The sequence below is a fragment of the Microtus oregoni genome, unplaced genomic scaffold, assembly GCF_018167655.1.
Source record: "Microtus oregoni isolate MIOR12 unplaced genomic scaffold, Mior012 000017F_ref0000208, whole genome shotgun sequence".
Classification (NCBI taxonomy): domain Eukaryota; kingdom Metazoa; phylum Chordata; class Mammalia; order Rodentia; family Cricetidae; genus Microtus; species Microtus oregoni.
Window position 1 is genome coordinate 8,078,176 of NW_024543076.1, and position 19,576 is coordinate 8,097,751.

The window sequence follows — 19,576 nt, forward strand, 5'->3', positions numbered from 1 at the left end:
AAACAAACGAAGCTTGCAACATTACAGTGTGTCTTAGTATGTGGTCCAACATTTCTGTGAGCTCCTTTAGGGACGTGGACCTTTAAAACCGTATCAATGTATCCCAAGACATTCGCCACATGAGAGATAACTATGCTTCACCCCAATGCAGAGAGAAATGGTCCTCTACTTGACTGGCTGTATCTTTTGAGGTGCAAAATTGGTTGCTCTGGTTCACAGTAATAAATTCCATCTTAAAATTTGTCTTTTAGTCATAGCTTCATCAGTCTAGTGTAGCAGGGGACAACAAATGATACATAGTGTCCTGTAACATGTATTTATATGGGTATTAATTAATGGACTACATTTTTCATATACTACCTCATTTATACTAAATAAAATCATGCTCAATCAGCAGTAGCATTCAACTTCGCAAATGGCAAACTTAGTCCATGGAATCCCTGTAACTGATCAGTTCACAGAAAAAAACTAGAGGCATGCAACTCTGCCATATGAAATGCTCTAATTTTTACAGATTTTGCTATTTTGCATAGAAAGATAATGCTGACAGAAGAAAAGCTTTGAGTCTAATAGAATTACATTCACTTTCTATTCACTTATTAGTTACATACCCTCACTCAATGTTCTTGTTCTTTATTAAACCAATCACAATGACGTATATTCACATAGTATAATGGAATATTCCATAGCATATATATGTAGTGGAATTTCATTTGGCATACACCTTTAATCCCAGTAGCTACACTAGCTTGCCGTAGAAGTTAGGCAGTAGTGATGTACGCCCTTAATCCTAGAACTAGAGAGTATTATAAAATGGGAGATGACAGCACTCAGCCTCAGTATGATTCTGAGGTTTCCTGGAAGCAGGATCACCATTTTTGGATTGAGGTCAAGGAAAGAGCCAATGGCTGGCTACTTTAGTTTTCTGGTCTTCAGGTTGAACCCCAATATCTGTCATCTGTCTCTGAATTTTTATTAATCATGTTCCATATATATATATATATATGTGTGTGTGTGTGTGTGTGTGTGTATGAAATATATATATTTGACATAAAATGAATCTTTTGGGAATGGGAACAGGAAAAAGGAAGTAATGAGGAAAAATATAAGCAAAGAGCAATGAAATATTTGGCAAGAAAATGTAATGAAAATCATTATTTTGTGATACAACTAAAATTAATGACTATAATAAGTAAAGAGATTGAGATAGATGTCTCAAGCCAGAAAAATAAGCAAGTGATGACAGGGATTGATGGCAGATACTTGTAAGTCAAGGGTAAAGGACTCAGAATTAAATCAATCCTTACTAACATCTTAACTTAGATGTCCAACCTCCAAAATAATGAGAAAATAGGTTTCTTTTATGCTGCTTCAATATAACTGAATACAAAATAAACAAATAAGTACCTTTCCTTAAAAGGTAGTACATTGTCACCAGACTAGCTTGCCTAAGTTTTAGGTCCTAATTAAAAAATAATGTGATTAGACACTGTTCTTCCCCTTTAATTTTTATTATCGCTTTACTTTCTGCTTTTTCTTAAACAGAAGAAATACTTCTAAAATTCATTTTAGACCTTGCCTGCAGGATTATAGAGAAAAATGCAAACAATATAAATGACCTTAAACCATTTTCACCAAGCACTTCTTTCCACTGACTTTTGAGGAAAAGTAAAGTTATGACTGTTGCCATCACGGAAAGTTTCCTTAGGCACTTGGAGACAGTAAATGGAAGGGGTCACTACAGACTCATTGCAATCTTGTGAGTTGCCCCTTCCCAATTCTGAGGTTTATAAGTGTACCCAGACTATAGTATGAATAGAATTCCAATAAAGATAATGTGAATTGATGCAAAGGTAAGATCCATCTGAACTGTCATCAAAGAGCATCCCACTGATGCGGTGTTTAAAGAATAAGAACACTCATTCAAGCAGTTTGGATAGCTCTGATGTGGGATTCCCCTCTGTATGCTGTGAATACCATTTAGTTAATACAGAATCTGCTTTTGGCCAATGGCTTAACAAAATATAGCCAGGCTGAAAGAGATACATAGAGAGAGTAGGCAGAGTCAGAAAGAAACCGTGTAGCTGCTGCCAGTGACAGACGCACAGCAACCTTGCCAGTAAGCCACTACCACGTGGTGATACACAAAATAATGAAAATGGGTTAATTTAAGATAAAAGTTAGCCAGAAATATGCTTAAGCTATTGGCCAAACAGTGTTGCAATAACACAGATTTCTGCGTGGTTATTTTGGGTCTGAGCTGCTGAGAATAAATAAGTGACCTCCCCCTGTTCATTTTTAGGGTAGATTCAATTAATTTTTATAAGCTTCATTGCTGATGCTTGGAGATGCTTTGGGGCACTCAAAGAACAGGATAAATATATGAGTAGCCACATATATTTCCATTCTAAGTTAATTGATTTTTCTCCATTCTGACAAAATGTCTGGCAAATACCACATAAGGGAACAAGGCTTTATGTTTGGTTCATGTTTTAAGCAGATTCAGTAGATGTGGAACGTGTGATGGGAGGGAGTTCCAAGGCAGCATGGACAAGCAGGTGCCAGGCGCCAGTCACGTGTTATCCACAGTAAGGAAGCAGGGGATTTAAATCTGGTTTTGTTTGCTTTTAAGTTGTGATTTAGTCTAACTTCTCAAACAATGCTAGTTGTTCTGTAGAGAGAACGTGCGAAAAATTGCTGGGTGTCAAAAGCTTACCTGTTTTAATTTCCACCATAAAATCAGAGAGAATACATGGCCAAATGAATGACTGGTACCTAAGTGAACCTATAGGGAAACGGAACTTATTGAGAATACAAGGTACCTTGTATTCATTCATATTGCTAATCTTGCATTATAAATTACATTTAATCACGTGTCAGTGCTGCTTACTTTTATTGTCAACAGTATACAAATCAGAGTTCCCTGGAGCTATAGATCCTCGACTGAAGAACTGCTTCCATCACAGCGGCTTGTGGCCATGAGTACGGGAACATTTTTTCCTGATTTCTAAGTGACTAAGGATATACGCTGGCCAGTTGTGGCATTATATTCCCAGGCAGCTGGGTCTGGGTTGTATAATGGAAGAAAATTAGATCAGCTTGAGCCACTGAAAGGAGAGCAAGTTGGTGAAGATTGTTCAAATGTGATCCCTGCCTCCAAGTCCCTGCCCTGACTCTTTCTTTAACAATTGATTGTAACCTGAATACTAAAAAAAAAAAAAAATTCTTTCCTAAATTACTTTTAGTGAGCATGTTGAGGACTATGTGTTTGAAACATTGAACTAGAAAAACTATTGTGTGTTCATAACTTATACAAATCTTAGTCATTGGTCAGCTGAGGCTGAAGCCTAATTTAGAGTTAATAAGATCTCAGTATCCTTGAGGTGAAATCTGGGAATATTTCCTCAGGCTCAGTATACAGGGTTACACACTGAGGTGGCAGCAGAGCTTGGGAACTTGTGAGAGTCTCTACCCTGATCCTAGTTTTGAAGGTGTGAGAAAAGTGAGATTGATGAGTCATCTTGAGTGTCTGAGACCCTGAATTGTGTTGCAAGGTGTCCTTGAGAGAGACAAGGATCAGCAGCTTGTGAAAGTGCAGCCTCACCCGCAGTGGAGACCCCAGGATACTGGAAATACTAAGACCAAGGCACATCTGCCGACGAGAGTATCAGGTGTGGAATGAAACCTGGCTTGGGTCTAAGAGACAAGCTGTAAGTGCTGTGAATGGCAGGGCTCTAGAAGTCAGGCATTTCGGAGCACAGATCATGAGTGAGTTGATGTGGGAGTGTCATATATCAATCTGTTGATTTCATTGGTTAAGTAATAAACAAACTGCTTGGGCTCATAGCTTAGAACATAGATGGGCGGAGTAAACAGAACAGAATGCTGGGAGGAAGAGGAAGTGAGGTAAGACGCTTCAGACAGAGACGCCATGCTCTGCTCTCCCGAGCAGACGCGATTCAGCTCCGACCCAGGATGAATGTAGGCTAGAATCTTCCCGGTAAGCGCACCTTGGGGTGCAACACAGATGATTAGCAATGGGCTAAATTAATATGTGAGAATTAGCCTAGAAGAGGCTAGATAGAAATGGGCCAAGCAGTGTTTAAAAGAATACAGTTTGTGTGTTGTTATTTCGGGCATAACCTAGCCAGGCAGCTGGGGTGCTGGGGACGCAGCCCCGCCACTCCTATTACTACAAATGGCGCAGACACAATTGAACTACTGGATTTCTTTATACTTCTAGGTATTAGATTTTGCTTTGATCTGATTGTTTTTATGCCCTGTTTTTTTTTTCTTTTGAAACATGAAAGTATTTAATGTGTTTTTGAGTTATGTAATTTCAATTTTTTTAAAATAAAGTTTTTCGATCTTCAGTAATAATATTTTATCAGTATCTTGATTACTATATAACTTGAAACACCATTTGTCTAGAGTGTGGGTTATAACTTTTTAGACCTCAGTTCTTACATATGCGATACCATAGTCTCCTAATTACTCATAGTTTAGTATCAGGTTATTCCTTTGTCTTGTTACTTTGGTCAGTGAGCACAATGTCCTCATGACTCGCAGTGGCACCTTTTAATCTGCAAGGCCATAGCACATTTACTGGGTTGATTCAGATTAAAATATCAGAATATTCTTTAAAATTCGGCTCAGAAAAAAAGCAGAGTAATTTTGTACACCTTACAGGAAGACCAGAGGTAATAAGGTGCAGGCCTCTGATAAAAAGTACTTTGATGTCCTGGCTACAGTCCCACAATTTTCTTTCCACTCCTGTGCTTTCTACTCTATTATTCCCAAAGAGCAGCTGTGCTTTTTGACATTAGTTTTAGCTTCTATGTAAAATATAGGGATGAGTGAATAACTTTGCCTTATCTTTTTTTTTATTAAGATGGATTGATTTTGTAACAAATTTTACATACAGTAGTTGTGCCATAAGTACACATAACTCCATGTAACTCTAAGGATAATGTGAGCTTTATTGGGAACCTCTTGTCCCAATAAAATCCCAGTTAAAAATAAGGAATGCATCATAGATGAGAAGCGTTGGGCAACTCAAATGGTCTGCCCCTTTTGTGAGAATTAGGCAGTATTTCAGAGCAAAGTCTGGATAAGCATTCTGTGCAGAGTGAGTACCCAGTATAGTGAGCTGTCTTTGCTATCTATTCATGACTCTTTTACAGATCAAGGTGTCATATATCTAATATGGATATTTAATATTAGATATATGAAATTACAGTATTATTCATATCAAATAAGTGTAATGTACACTTCCATACCTGGTTGAAGTGCGATCAGTCAAACTTGAGTGACATGTATTGCTTCTATGTGGCAACTGTAAGCTGATGTGTCATTTACCATGGTCTCCTTCCCTTTCATTCCAGAGGAAAAAAACTATTGTATCTGTGTCCTGGACAGAGGATGCCGTGAAGCACCAGCATCAGTTTTGTGCCAAAATGCCCCTAGATCATGAGTGTGAAATAGCTTGTGTATTAAGCAATTCATGTGTGTGTGTGTGTGAGTGCGTGTGCGTGTGTGCACACATGCGTGTATGCATGTACATGTTTGGTGGGGGGAGAGGGTTAGCAGCTTACTTTCCGTAGCTTTAACCATCACAGAGCATAGCTGGCCTATTCTGACTGACACTGATATTTCATTAAGTTCATTTTACTAAACAGATCTGGCTTTTACTGACTTTCCTGTGAGTTTATGGAGAGCCAGAGGTTAATAATCCACCTTGTGCCACACAGCTAGCGAGTGGTAGAGTAGAGATTTCACCCTGATTCCACGTGCTCACAGGTCATGTGGTGAGTACTTTTGGTTGACTCCAGTACAGTAATTGAAATGAAAAAGATGTCTTTTTAGTAGGTGAATTATCTTTCGGTTTCCTTTTAGGAGATTCTCATCAGTCCTGACTTAATGTTTCATTTCCTTGTGGGAAATTTTATGATGAAAAGGACCTTTAATACTGAAGAGTAAGATAAAAAATGATGAAAGATAGGCCAGCTTGGGGTTTATTACTATTTTAATGTTGTTCAAACCATTTCTATTTTGTTTTTATCTGTATATTAATGCTTCCACTTATTGTGTTTTCTTTTTTCAGTTTTACGTGTATAGGTCATCATGTTTTCTCTGTGTTGTGGATGCATGTTTTCTCTTGTACATGTGTGCATGTGGAAGCCTGATATTGATGCTGGAAATCATCTTTGGTTGCTCTCCCACCATATTCAGAAGCCATGGATAAGATGGTCAGCATCATGGAAATAGGTTCTTAACCGTGACTCCCTCTTCCAGGAATATCTAGGTTTGTGTTGGGTTTACAAAAGCCAGTGTGCCCACTCCCACTCTCACCTGGCATTTAAGGGGTTTCCGGCATTTGAACTTGGTCCTTATGCTTATACTGCAAGTATTTCAACTGCTGAACCAAATGTCCAGCCCATATACTTCTTCATATTATTTCACAAGGCACTTCATGTACACCACATTAATAATTACAGTAGATAAACTATTTTACATTTATTCATTTCAATTTTGAAGTTATACCAAATCATTAACCAGCGCAAATCAAGCCATTGTAATTTGCACAATATTTGAAATCATTTTTTTCTTCTATAAGCATAGGGAGTCAAGAAACCAAATGTTAAGTGGAATATTTACTTCCTAGCTAGTTTATTTCACATAGAAAGAGTTAGAACATGACAGGGAATGAATGCCATTAATTCATTTCAAGTACAAATTTGCTTTCCTAGTTGAATGTTTATGTTACATTCAAAAGATAAAGGTTTTGTATATTATATTTGATTCATGAAGTAGCATCTAGTTTCAATCCAGAATCAGTATGAATATACTTAGTGCCCCCTTCAAAAAATAATTATGATTGTTTTTGTTGTATTGATTATAAAATATCACTACTTGAACAAGATTTCCCAAGGGGTAAAGGGTAGTGATCATTTGTTTAATAAATACTGCTTAGAGCCTTCCATGTGTCAAGAATTATCAAAGATATATGGACAAAAATATGAACTTGCTGATGATGTCAGAGTAGGTGAAACCTATCAGTAAACAATATAATATAAAAGATCACAGCTGAATATACTGAAGAAAAAATATTCAGTTAGGCTTGGCTGTGTCATTGGAGGCTATTGCAAGAGAAAGAATGAACCAGAATTTCTAGAATGTGTGCAGATCAAATATGTGAATCAAAGATATTTAGGAAGATGTCATAGGCCATGGACAGAACAGGTATTAAAAATTCATGCACATGAAAAGTTTAAGAAGCTAGTTTTGGCCAGATCTTAACATTCTAGCAGAGCACTCATTAGTGATGAGAGCTGAAAGCAAGACTTTAGCTGAATTAGATGATCAGACTAGAAAATGCAGATCTTGTAGGCTGCTACATGTGAGTGGGTTCAATGTATATTAGAGATTCATGTTTTTGTATAATGTTCCCCTGAAGAGATTTATCTTTCATAAAGTTTGCTAATACATTGTAGTTCTGTTGAACATTTAAAGAGCAGGGCCTAGATTCTGTAGGACAGTCTGAACTCTATTGCAGACACTATGGTGGAATCTCATGAGGCTAGAAACAGTAACTAGAGGGAGGAAACTTGGGTTAATAACATTTATAACAAGCAGGATATTTGGCATATTTGTCCTAGGAAATAGAGCAAGAAGTGATAAGGATGAATTCCACGCTCTAGACTTAGAAGCAGGCTTAGGTTTTGTGTTATTCTATTACTACTGGGCAGGGGTCCTGCCCTTAAGTGTGGCTAGCATATGGAGTATCACTCCATTGGAGAAAACTGATTTTTTCTTTGCCTGTGGATATCAATTTCGGATGGCTTCTTGGTTAGGAGTGGGGGGCTATGTTCACTCCCTGCCCCGTTTGTGCTGGGGCATGCTCTGGCTTGAACTTGACCAGGCCTTGTGCATGCTGCCACCATCTGAGTTCATATGTGCACCCATCTTGTCTTATCAGGAAAATACCTTTTCCAGGGAGTCATTTATCCATATTTCATATCCTTCCTGGGAAAATACATCAGGGCCTTGGGGATACAGATCTGATTGTGAAAGTCTGGGTTGAACATTTGCATAGACATTGATGTTATCAGGAGAATTCTTGCTTTCAAGGAAAGTCACCAGTACCCTATATAGAATAAGACAAACTTCGGGACATGCCTGCTGAGTAATAGTGAAGAGATGAAAGAGGAACTAGTGACAGCTAAACTAAAGAGGAACCCCAGAAGGACAGATGCAGCCCAGCATAAGAGATATGCAGTGTGAAGGGCTCTACAGCAGAAAACGGGAAGGAGACAGCAAGGCAAACAACAGCACATGAGTCAAATACAAATACTGAGAGTAGGAGCAGATTTCATATAGTGAGTGCCAGGAGAGAAACCTGGCAGTGGTGGTTTGCAGTGAAGGAACAAATAATTTCTCCAAGAGAATGCTTTTGTAGGGAATGAGGAAAAACAGTGCAGGGTAAATAGAATTTATATATGTTTTAAAATGTGTATTGTTATTTTAAATAGAAGAGAACTGAATTTGTATGTGCCTGAAGAAAGTCTGAGTAACCCTGCTGGTGGTGGGTGGATGCACATATCTTTGGTCCTAGCACTTGGGTGGTAGAGGGAGGAGGATACCAGTGAGTTTGAGGCCAGCCTGGTCTACAAAGCACTTTCCAGGATGGTCAGGGCTGTTACAAAAAGACCCTGTCTTCACAAAACAAAACAAAGCAAAACAACAGCAACAACGACAACAAAAAAAAAACAACAGAAACCAAAAAGGAAGAAAGGAAGGAAGGGAGGGAGGGAGGGAGGAAGGAAGGAAGGAAGGAATGAAGGAAGAAGTCTGAAGAGTGTTGCTGTAGTTGACCTACCAAGAGGTTAATGACTCCAGAGGAATGGAGGCTGAAGCTTGAGGCAAGGATGTGAGAAGCAGAGGAGGTAGAATGGGTGTTAAAAGAAGTAAGTTTGCTTTCAGGACGTTTAAGATGGAAATATTACTATCCTCGTGTATTCTATACATAGAAGAAAAAGATTAATGTACAAATATTCTTTTGAAGTGTAACAGACAGATTTCAAGTTACGTCTTTAAACTATAAAAATTCTGGAAATGCATATGAGAGAAAGTCCTTTTGATTTTAGTTTAGTCAGAAACCTCACACGTGCAGCTCCCAAAGCTCCTTCCTGAAAAGGACAGGTTGAAAACTTGACTTAAATGAAATCTTTTGTTCTATGAACAGCTCAGTAAGAAAATGTGTAGACAGAGTAAAAGAACATATTTTAAGATGACGTATTTTATGTAGAACTTGTATTTAGAATATGTAGAATATGAAGAGTTCTCAAAACTTAGTAATAAGAAGGCAAATAACCAATATAAAATCAGACCATTTGAGCTCACATTTTTACAACAGAGATACATTCTAGCATATGAGCACATGTAGAGAATCCCAATAGTACGGTGTTAATAAAGTACAAGATAAAAACACAATGACTGCAAATACATCAGATCTAAAATTGAAAATGACTGACCATGCCAATCTGTGGTAGGAGTATAGAGCAACTGTCATTCAAAGAGTTTAAGTGGGTGTGTAAAATGATACAATTTTGGAAAATAGCTGAGCATTATTTTAAAAGTTGAATCTATCATACAAACTATTCCTTAAGATACTAGATAATTACCCAAAGAAAATAGAACATATGTTCACAAGAGACTGGTAAATAAACATCCATAGGAGCTGCGTTTGTAAAAGCCCCAAGAAGCAAGCAACTTGTCATAGCAATTTTCCCCTTCTGTGACCGAATTCTTGTTAAGAAGCCATTTCAAGAAAGAATGCATTTTGGCTTCCAGTTTGGGGGGATGCATCCCATCATAAAGTGGAAGTCATGGAAACAGAGGAGAAACTGCCTGGTCACACTGCATTGACAATTAGGAAGCAGAATTCACAGGAAAAGGAACCAGACCAGGAAACCTCAGGTTTTTGGGCCGTGTCTTGCAGCAATGCTTCACCTCTAAAGGTTCCCAACCTTCAAATAGCATCCCCACCTAGGGAAAGCATTCAATCACAGAGGATGCTTCACACCCAAATTCCAACCTCACCTAAATGTGCAGGACAGATAAAACGAACTAACGAATAAACTGTGAGGAACACTTTAGCCAATGTGACTTGGTAACGAACAGTGATGAACGGATACTGCAGTGACACAAAGGATCCTAAATAAATCTGGCTGGGTGGTGGTGGCACAAGCCTTTAATCCCAGCATTCCAAAAATAGAGGCAGGTGGATCTCTGTGAGTTCGAGGTCAACCTGGTCTACAAGAGCTAGTTCCAGGGCAGGCTCCAAAACTGCAGAGAAACCCTGTCTCAAAAAACCAAAATAAATAAATTACACTGAATGAAACAAGTTTGGTCTAAAGTAGGGAATTTGTGTAAACTTCCAGAAATTGCAATCTGAGCTCTAATGACAGAGAGGGGGCCAGAGGTGATTTGGCATATAGTGTGCTAGATCTGCTCCCCAAGAATGCTGCTGACTGATAGCTCAAATAACAGAAAATTTCTCATATATCTGGAGGCTCAGAGCCCGAAATCAGCTAGAGCAGAGCGAATTTCATCCCCAGGTGTCTTCCCTGGCTTGCTGAGGACTATCTTTTCACTGCCTTTTCCACATGGACACTCCTGATGTCTCCTTCGGCATCTAATATTCCTCTTAAAGGGACTGGGAATATCAGGCTCACTCCAATGGCTTCAACATTATTTAGTTACCTCTTTAAAAGCTACCCCCAAATTCATAGTCTAGCTTTTGAAACCTGGAGATAGATGAATTTAGGAGCAAAACTAGATCCATAACTTTGGGGAATAGGTCTGCAGATTCAGACACTGTAGGCATTGAAGAAATCTATGGCAAGGACAGACAAGTTTATTTGCTTCCATTAGGACAATAATCCCTAGGGATATGTATATGTCAACATGACCTCAAGAACTGTATGGATGCATTTAGTTTATTGCAGACTGGCTGCTGGTAAAATCCTTGCTGCAGCACACTGGTAAGTAATATTAGGAAAACTTGAATATAACAAAATAAAATCCAAACCAGATTCCAGGTAACAGCCCTTTTGGGAATAATGTTTGTAGGCAAGTGTTTTCCAACAAAATATATGAATCAGTGTATGTTTAAATCAATGGCCATATAATACAGTTGACATTGCATAATGCATTAAAAAATCCATGTGATTATTTTTAGTTATCCACACTTAAATATTTATTTTATGCCTAATCAGTGAAAATAATCAATGGACTGAGTTTTAGGAGAGAGAAATTGAAAGCACAGAGTTCTGAGATCCTGATGCGCAAGCATTACAGGTACCAAACCTCATTTAAGTTTATATTAAATTGCAGAGACACAGAGCTTCCTAAAGCAGTTCAATCCAATTTTGGGACATGTCAATTTTTCAGTGTAACAAAAGAGGGGGAAAAGCAAGAATCAATGATAATAAATTTACTGTAGATGCTGCCAACAGAGCCAAATATTGCTGATGGTAATTAAAGATAATCAGGCAGGGAGGTGTTGCAGACACCCCTCCTTTTCCATACTGCCAAGATCACAGACAGCACCTGAAGCCACAGATGTTAGTGATGACCATGTAGGCTGTCGCTGTGTGCACACTCCCATGATAAAGCTTCATTTATGAATTAGAAGACTAAGAGAGCAATGGCAATGATAATAAAATACAATAACTATGGCAACGTGTGGTACTCAGACACAAACATTGCAGTAGCACATGGCTGGCTCTGAGAGCAGATATGCCTCAGTAACTGACACACAGCTAGGTGACATTACTGCATAGAGAATCTGAACAAAGAGCTGAGTCTCCTCTTTACTAGATAGGACGTGATGGCCTGGTATCTTATCATACTACATAGAACAGAGTGGAATTGAGGAATTTTTTCACTGAATAGTTTAGGAATGTGCTTGATTAGAAATAATAGAAACCAGAGAGTGACATTATTGATAATGGGGTACTTTGGGGTTGTGGGTTGACATTCTCTCTGCTAGTCAGGTCACAAGACATATTGTTTAGTAACCTCTATGCAATTATTGTGGGTTAACAGCAAAGTCGGGCAAATTATTTTTAAGGAGACAGATCTATTTTCAACAATATTGTGCAGAACTATTTTCACAAAAACAAAAGGGAAAAATCAGGAAGTATTTACTGCTAGATGACATTTCCTTCTCAAATCATTAAGAGAGGCAACACAGGCACTGTTCCTTTCCCTTCTCTACATTGTTCGAGTCTCCCACCCCTCCTCAGCAGACACTGTGTGAGGTCAACACTAGATGGTGTTGTGCTCCTTCTGTTCAGTTAGATTTGCAGTGAAGGCACTTTTTGCCTAGGCAGTCTGTGTGCTTTAGGTGTTTTAATGGGATATCAGCACTTGTTAGAAAAAGAAAAAAAACGTTTTTGCTTATGAAATATGTTTAGGTAGCTGTAGGTACAAGCAAGCTCCTTTCCAGTTTTAAGCTTAAGCAAATGTGTTTGTGATTAGCGTGGCCTGTAGTCTCAGATTCCAAGACTTTATATATTATGTTTTGCAAATAAAATTTTCTTCAGAATATAAAGAGTTTAATAAGCAAAATTAAGAAAAGAATTTGCATGCTATATTGATGTTTTATTCCAATTGTTTTAAATTTCTTTATTTTGTGTAATGAGCATTTTACCTGCTTGCACATATATGCATCATGTGCTTGCTTTGTGGTGTAGAAGATAAAAGAAGGCACTGGATCCCCTGAAGCTGGAACTGATTGTCAGCTTCCATGTTGGTTCTGAGAACAAAATCTGGGTCTTCTGTGGAGCATCAAATGCTCCATCTTTCTATCTAACCATGGATGTTGTATTTATTTAAAATCTTTTAGAAATAGACTTTATTTTTTTTAAAAAATACATCATGGAAAGAAAAATTGTCTGTTGTTTTCCTCTTAAAACTTCATTTAGATCTTCAAACCAGAATTTTGCTTTTCAGAATGAGTATCAGTATTTGAGAATAATGCTGAGGTTTGAATTCAAGACTGGTTGTGATTTTGTTCCAGACTACAATGTACTTCGGAATAACATTTCAGACGGATCCCATTAGGCAGTTAGTGACGCCAGAGTGACTGAGCTCCAGTCTTGTCCATATGTTCTCTTGCTCTGGATATCTCTTCTCTTTCCTTTCTACTTCAGAAAATGCCTGCTCATATTTCCAGGACCAGGAAACACCACTTTCCCTGTTAACTCATTGAGGTCTTTCTAGGTTCAGTTTCTTGTGCTCACATTTGTAAACATTTCCTCCAGCCCCGTGGCTGTCCATTATGTATGGTAACTCTGATAGACATTTGTTTTCTGTATTGACAGCTGAAGGTTGTAAAGCAGAGGCTACTTATTCATTCTGATTCATTGTCCTTAAGTATTACTAAATGTTTGAAATTTGACATTTGTTTTTAAAAGACATGTAAACAAAGGAATCATGAATCAAGCTCAGGTTACCATTTTATGAATAAACAAGTTACGGGTAGAAAAATAACCCTCCATTCTACATTCACGGGTATAAATTTCCACTTTTTAATGATGAAGGTGCTATGGTTTATTATCATGATCTTCTGCATGTTCTGGTGATAAGGCAAGAGGTTAGATTTTCTTCAAGAATCCTATATATTTCTGCATTGAATAGTTTGTTCTTTTCTGAATAGGTCTTTCTCCCGAGCAATTACAATCCTAAATTATTTTCCACGTGTTACTAGAATAAGTTATAGGACAGACAGTTAGGGAACTAATTAAGCTTTGGGTGTAAATTAGTTCAGGCAGCTCAGTCTGAAGGAAAAAGGGAGGATGGCTCTGCCATTTTTATATGAACAGAAACAGGAATGGCAATTGTCCTTATTTGTTGAGAGAGCTCAAGGGAAGAAGGGTCAGGAGGATGAGCTCAAGTCCACAGACAGCTACTGTGATAACCACAAACACTGGCCTTTGAAGACAAATAGGAATTTAAAGTTAACTCTAGTCTAATACGACTAGAATGTGGGCCATTAAAGTTTCAATGAAAATCTGTACAAAAGTAAAGATTAGTAAAGATTTTTCTTACACATAGTTTTGCCCACACTGTACAATTACATCACTATTGAAACATAGCTATAAAGGGCAAACAAATGGTCACCAAATTGGGAAACTGGATTATAGTTTGCTTTTGAGCTATAAATAAATATGTGCAATATATAGCAAATCCTTAACAAAATAGGCATTATGGAACAGGATATTAGTTTAACTAGGTAAACATGTGTTGCCTTTGTTTATACTACCTTTAACTAGGTAAAAAATGTGCTGCTGTTTCACCTTGCCAGCCTAAGAAACCTGATGGATCTAATAAGATCTGAATGACCAATATCTAGGAAGAGGAGGGATAGGTGGGGCAAGTGGGCAGAGAGAAAAGGGGAGTCAGCCAGGGTGTAGTCAGGGATAACGCTGCCAGGCAGGGGCCATATAGCCAGATCTGGAGGAAGCAGTAAGGTAGGACATATAAAATGAAAGACTGGTAAAAAGTCCTGAGGCGAAATGTAGATGAAGCGAAACTGGTTAAAGTTATAAGAGCTAGTGAGACAAGCTTAAAGTGAGACTGAGCATTCATAACTAATAATAACTCTCTGTTCTGTATCATGATTTTGGGGTTGGCAGTCCAAGAAAGTCTACTATAAGTAGGTGTTGAAAATGTTGCTAGGTACTAAATTTTAGAATGTGACTGAATTTAAATATATGTGGTATGTTGTACATCTATTTAAAATGGAAGAAAGACTTCTAAAACTTTCCAGATTGGATTAGCATATTTACATCTCTCTGAACTTTATCAGGCGCTGTTGTTACAACAGGATATATGCTCAGTCTAAAGATTTCCCTTCAGTAAAATTTAAGCTCCTTGAAATCACAGCTTGCTTATAATTCATCTTTACTTCAAAACTTGGATGAAAATGACAATTTTAATATCAAAATACATGTCTCATTCCAGAAAAATATAATAGTCTTATTATCCATTCACTAAAGTGGCTATGACAAAAAAAGCTGTAAATTCTTTAAACAAATTTTATGTAATTGCTTATAATATCTGCAATAATTGAAAACAAAACAGAATAATTGCCTGAGAGTTATTACTTGCTTAGTTTATAAATATTTGCTGCAATTATGTATTATGATGATTGGCAAAATTCTACAGCTCCAGGGGGATAAATCAGACAATCAGATTTACTCTCTCTCATCATAACTTTGAGTAAATTGTTCTCTACAATATGGTGGTAGGGGAGTCCTTTTCTGTGAAATGAGATACAATATTTGTATCAAGAGAAACATTATTATACATGCTTATATATTATTATCTAACCAAGAGTAGAGCAAACGGATATGAAGCTATGAAGTAACAAAAATATTTCTAATGGTAATGATTGTAATATTAGAAACAATTGCTTGCACAATGACTGTAGAGAATCAAATACAAAAGCTGCAGCATTAAATAGGAATAAATGCAGAGTCAAAAACCTGATTGAAGGGGGAAAATAAAACAATAATTAAAATGTAACAAATCATGTTGGATGGTGTGATTCCTATTCTTGGTTGCCAACCTGACTGCCTTAAGGATGTACCACACTCCTGAAATGGAAGGTACAACTCTGAGAGTTCTTGTTTGCTGCATTTGAAGGTGGTGAACCCACTCCTAGTCTGGAATATTGAGGTGGAAAGACACATACACCTTTGGTTCAGATCAAAGTCCTGTTTCAAGATCTTGAAATATGAAGATCTGCCTTTAATCTGGGCTCTACCTTCTCATGGAAGTTTATATAAGAACATAGAATAAGGAAGCTTTTGTTGTTAACCTGATTTCCATGATCTTGCTAGTACATCCTTTCTTTTCACTGTTATTAGAGACTACTTTTTTGGCACTCCAGCATACACCGAAGACCAGATGAGATATCTAGCCTTGTGGATTAAGCTGCTACTGGATTATTAGACTTTTCATTCATAACCAGTAATTGCCTAATTAGTTGGACAGCAGCCTATAAATCATATCAATAAATTCCTATATCCATCTCTGTCTATGTATATCGAGATATTTATTCCATAAGTTCTGTTGTTACTCTAGAGGGTACTGACAAATACAAATATACGTGACCAAGGAGATCATAGCAGCAGCAGCAACAAAAGAAGAGAAAGAAGAAGGAGGAGGAGGAGGAGAACAACAACAACAGCAACAACAAAAACCACCACAACAACATCAATGCAAAAACAACAAAACAAAAGCAAAAAAGAAAAAAATTTTTATAGTTTTGGTAGATTTATAGAAGAACATTCAAAATAACCATGTGCTTAACCTTACACTGTAAAGAGTAATTGGATAGTTGTGATCTACATATGTTATAGCCACAAATAAATTTATTGCTGATTTCACTGTTGCATATATTTTGCTCTGTCAAGGGAAGGGCATCTGAAATAGACAACGAGGAACTTTCTCTGTGTTTAGGTCCCACATCCTGGACATCCAAGGAACCATGGGCAATACTAACAGATTCAGAAGTTGATGGCTCTGAGTTCTAAGCTCTAGATGACAAAGTACTATACGTCTTAGGTGCTCAGGTCAGAGCTTACATGGTTCTAGTCCTTGCCAAGTGCCTACTGTAAAAAACCATACTGTTCTGGATGATGGAATAGACCTGGAGGATGAGTCAAAAACTACAGTAGAAAATAGAAAACATATATTTTGACAGAATTCTATAAATGATCAAAGACCAAAGCTAAGAGTACATATAAATGACATTGTAATTGAGGGATTTTTATACACAGGTGTAGAGGTGACTATCACTATCCCAGAATCTTGGCATCCAAGTTGGCCTCTTCAAGAGGCAGATATTCAATTCCTAGGAACTGGAACTCTATCTCAAGTAAAACAAAGCATGAGATGGGTTGAATGTATAGGGCCAGAATAACTGTCCTCTTATGGTCTAGCCAAGCCATTTTAAATACAAGGCTTAGACTCCTTAGGATAGAATATTTATTAAAACATCTAGCATTCATTCCTTGTTTAATACTGTTTATTCTGGTTATAATTCTAAACTTATACTTGATATCTGTTCCTAGTATTATAGTTTTGTATTGGGTTTGGAACTCTCTTATTTAAACAACAGGGGAGATCCTGTGGGAGCTTCTTATGCTCCTTCAACCAATAGCCTTTAAGATACCATCCCACTTGGGTGTGATCTCTTATACTATAAATGCTGCTATAAAGCTTGCATACACTCTCTCTTGCTTCCAGCTCTTCTTTCCAGCTGCTAGACTCTGTTCCTGTTCTCTGTTCGTGCAAAGGATTGTGATTGAGGACAGTGATCTATGAGTCTCCTCAAAATAAATAACCCTTTATTATACATAATTATGAACTAATGTGAGATTATTTTGAATCTTCAGAAATCAGTCAGCCATTTGTGTGTAACTCATCTGGTGGTCAGGCAGTTTTTCTTCTGGTGATGCCTCTTCCTGTCTCAAAACCTGAATCCAGCTGCAGTAAGATCACAACATATCTCCCTATTTTCTGCTTTTATTCACCCTCTGCAGCTAGTCACCCTCCTTCTCATGGCTACTGTTTTGGACACTGTCAACACTACTACTGTGTCCTCTGCAGTTGTTATAGCCCCTGAAGATATGATGATTGTCTTGACTGCAGTTTTGATGATCTCCTCTTCTTGTTACCAAGTCAGTCTACTTTTCACATGATAAAGATCACAAACAGTCAAGAAGAGATCTCCTGATAGAAACTTTTGTAGGGTCTAGTATGACAACATCAAGGAATGATTGGAAAGGTCAACTGGACATCTGATTATACAGACAGAAAGAAGTGTGGCCAATTAGTGCAACCAGCAATGCACTGATAAATTTTAGCACAATATCTAGAATTAACCAGTTCTACTAATCATAGTCTGTGAATGGAAAGTAAACATATTTTCATTCATCAATCAATAACCAGCTTTCTTCTGAGCCATCTGGCCTGAGTGAGAATAACTATAGTTGTTAAGGGCTGTCTAGAGACTGAGGTTTGTCTCAGAGTTTTCCAACATAAGACTATCTGAAGTAGTTTGTATAGGAGCATGCCATCTTGAAATAGAAGCTGTGGCTTCAGTTGTAGTGTTCCTTGCAACTAAAGTGTCACCCCTTAAGGAATCCATAGAATCATCAAAGCATTATGACTACTACAGTCCTCAGTAAATTAGCTTATTTATAGGGAAGTACATATCAAAGAGTCTAACAAAAAAAACTCATCAAGTAACCTTAACCATATTTTAATGGTGCTTAACTAAGTCAAATATTCTGTGAGAATTGGGTCACTCTGTTTGACTCATATATACCTGTGGGTGGGGTAGGAACTGAACACCATTGCTTAAGTATTAAAATAGTCTTAGTTCACATGAGATGTTGGATTATTTAACTATGTGTACCCCTAAGATAAATATTTGAGTACAGAGTTGGGATGACAAAGTCAATATTAATATGACATAAATTTTACCTGCATTTTATAGTGTCTTCTGAGAGATTTTAGCATATTAGCTACAAATGGAAAGTTAAAATATAATTGATATTAAATTTTTAAGTTAGAAAAAATGAGATGAATACATGAGTAATTTTTAACTGTGAAAAGAGGAGTCATATTTCTATTTTATTCTATAAAAATTATAAGATTGAATTTTAAAAGTGAAGAATTTTATATATCCACAAAATGTTGCCTATCTATGTATCTATCTATGTATCTATCTATGTATCTATGTATCGATGTATCATGTATGTATGTATGTATGTATGTATCTATCTATCTATCTATCTATTCCTATCATCTGTTAAACATGTATTATTTATTTGTGTGTGTGCTGGTCCTAACAGAACATTTGAATATAAGGTGCTATCTCACTAGCACATATAACTAAAGTCCTGAGTACAATAGGCAGACATTTACAATATTAATATTTATTTTGGTATGTGGTACTTTATATAAGTGATAATGTTTTAATATTCACTCTGACATTAACAAAAGCCATATTAGGATCTACACATTATTTGTAGAGTTTACTCCAAATATTTTCTAATAAAGTATTTAGTAAACTGAAAACAAGACTAACATATCACATTGACTCAAAACCAACATGAAGCAATATGTGTGTGTATGTGTATGTGTATGTATAAATATGCATGTATTTGAAACAATGTCATCTTTGATACTCTTTGCTTGCCTCAAATTTGCTATGTAGATTAGACAGACCTCCTCAAACTTAAAAGGATCTATCTGTCTCTGTCTCCCAAGTACTAGGATTATAGGTGTGTGCCAGTACACTCAGCCAGAGTAAATATGATATTGGTAAGAACAGATTATGGCAATCACTTTGCCACCCTTCAGCTCACTTCTAGACCCCATTTAAAAGAATAAGGAAAAAAATACTATAATTGCTTGGCATTCATGTAAATATAAAAACCTATGGGTAAGTTTATATGTTATAACCCAATCATCTTTAAAATAGATTGTA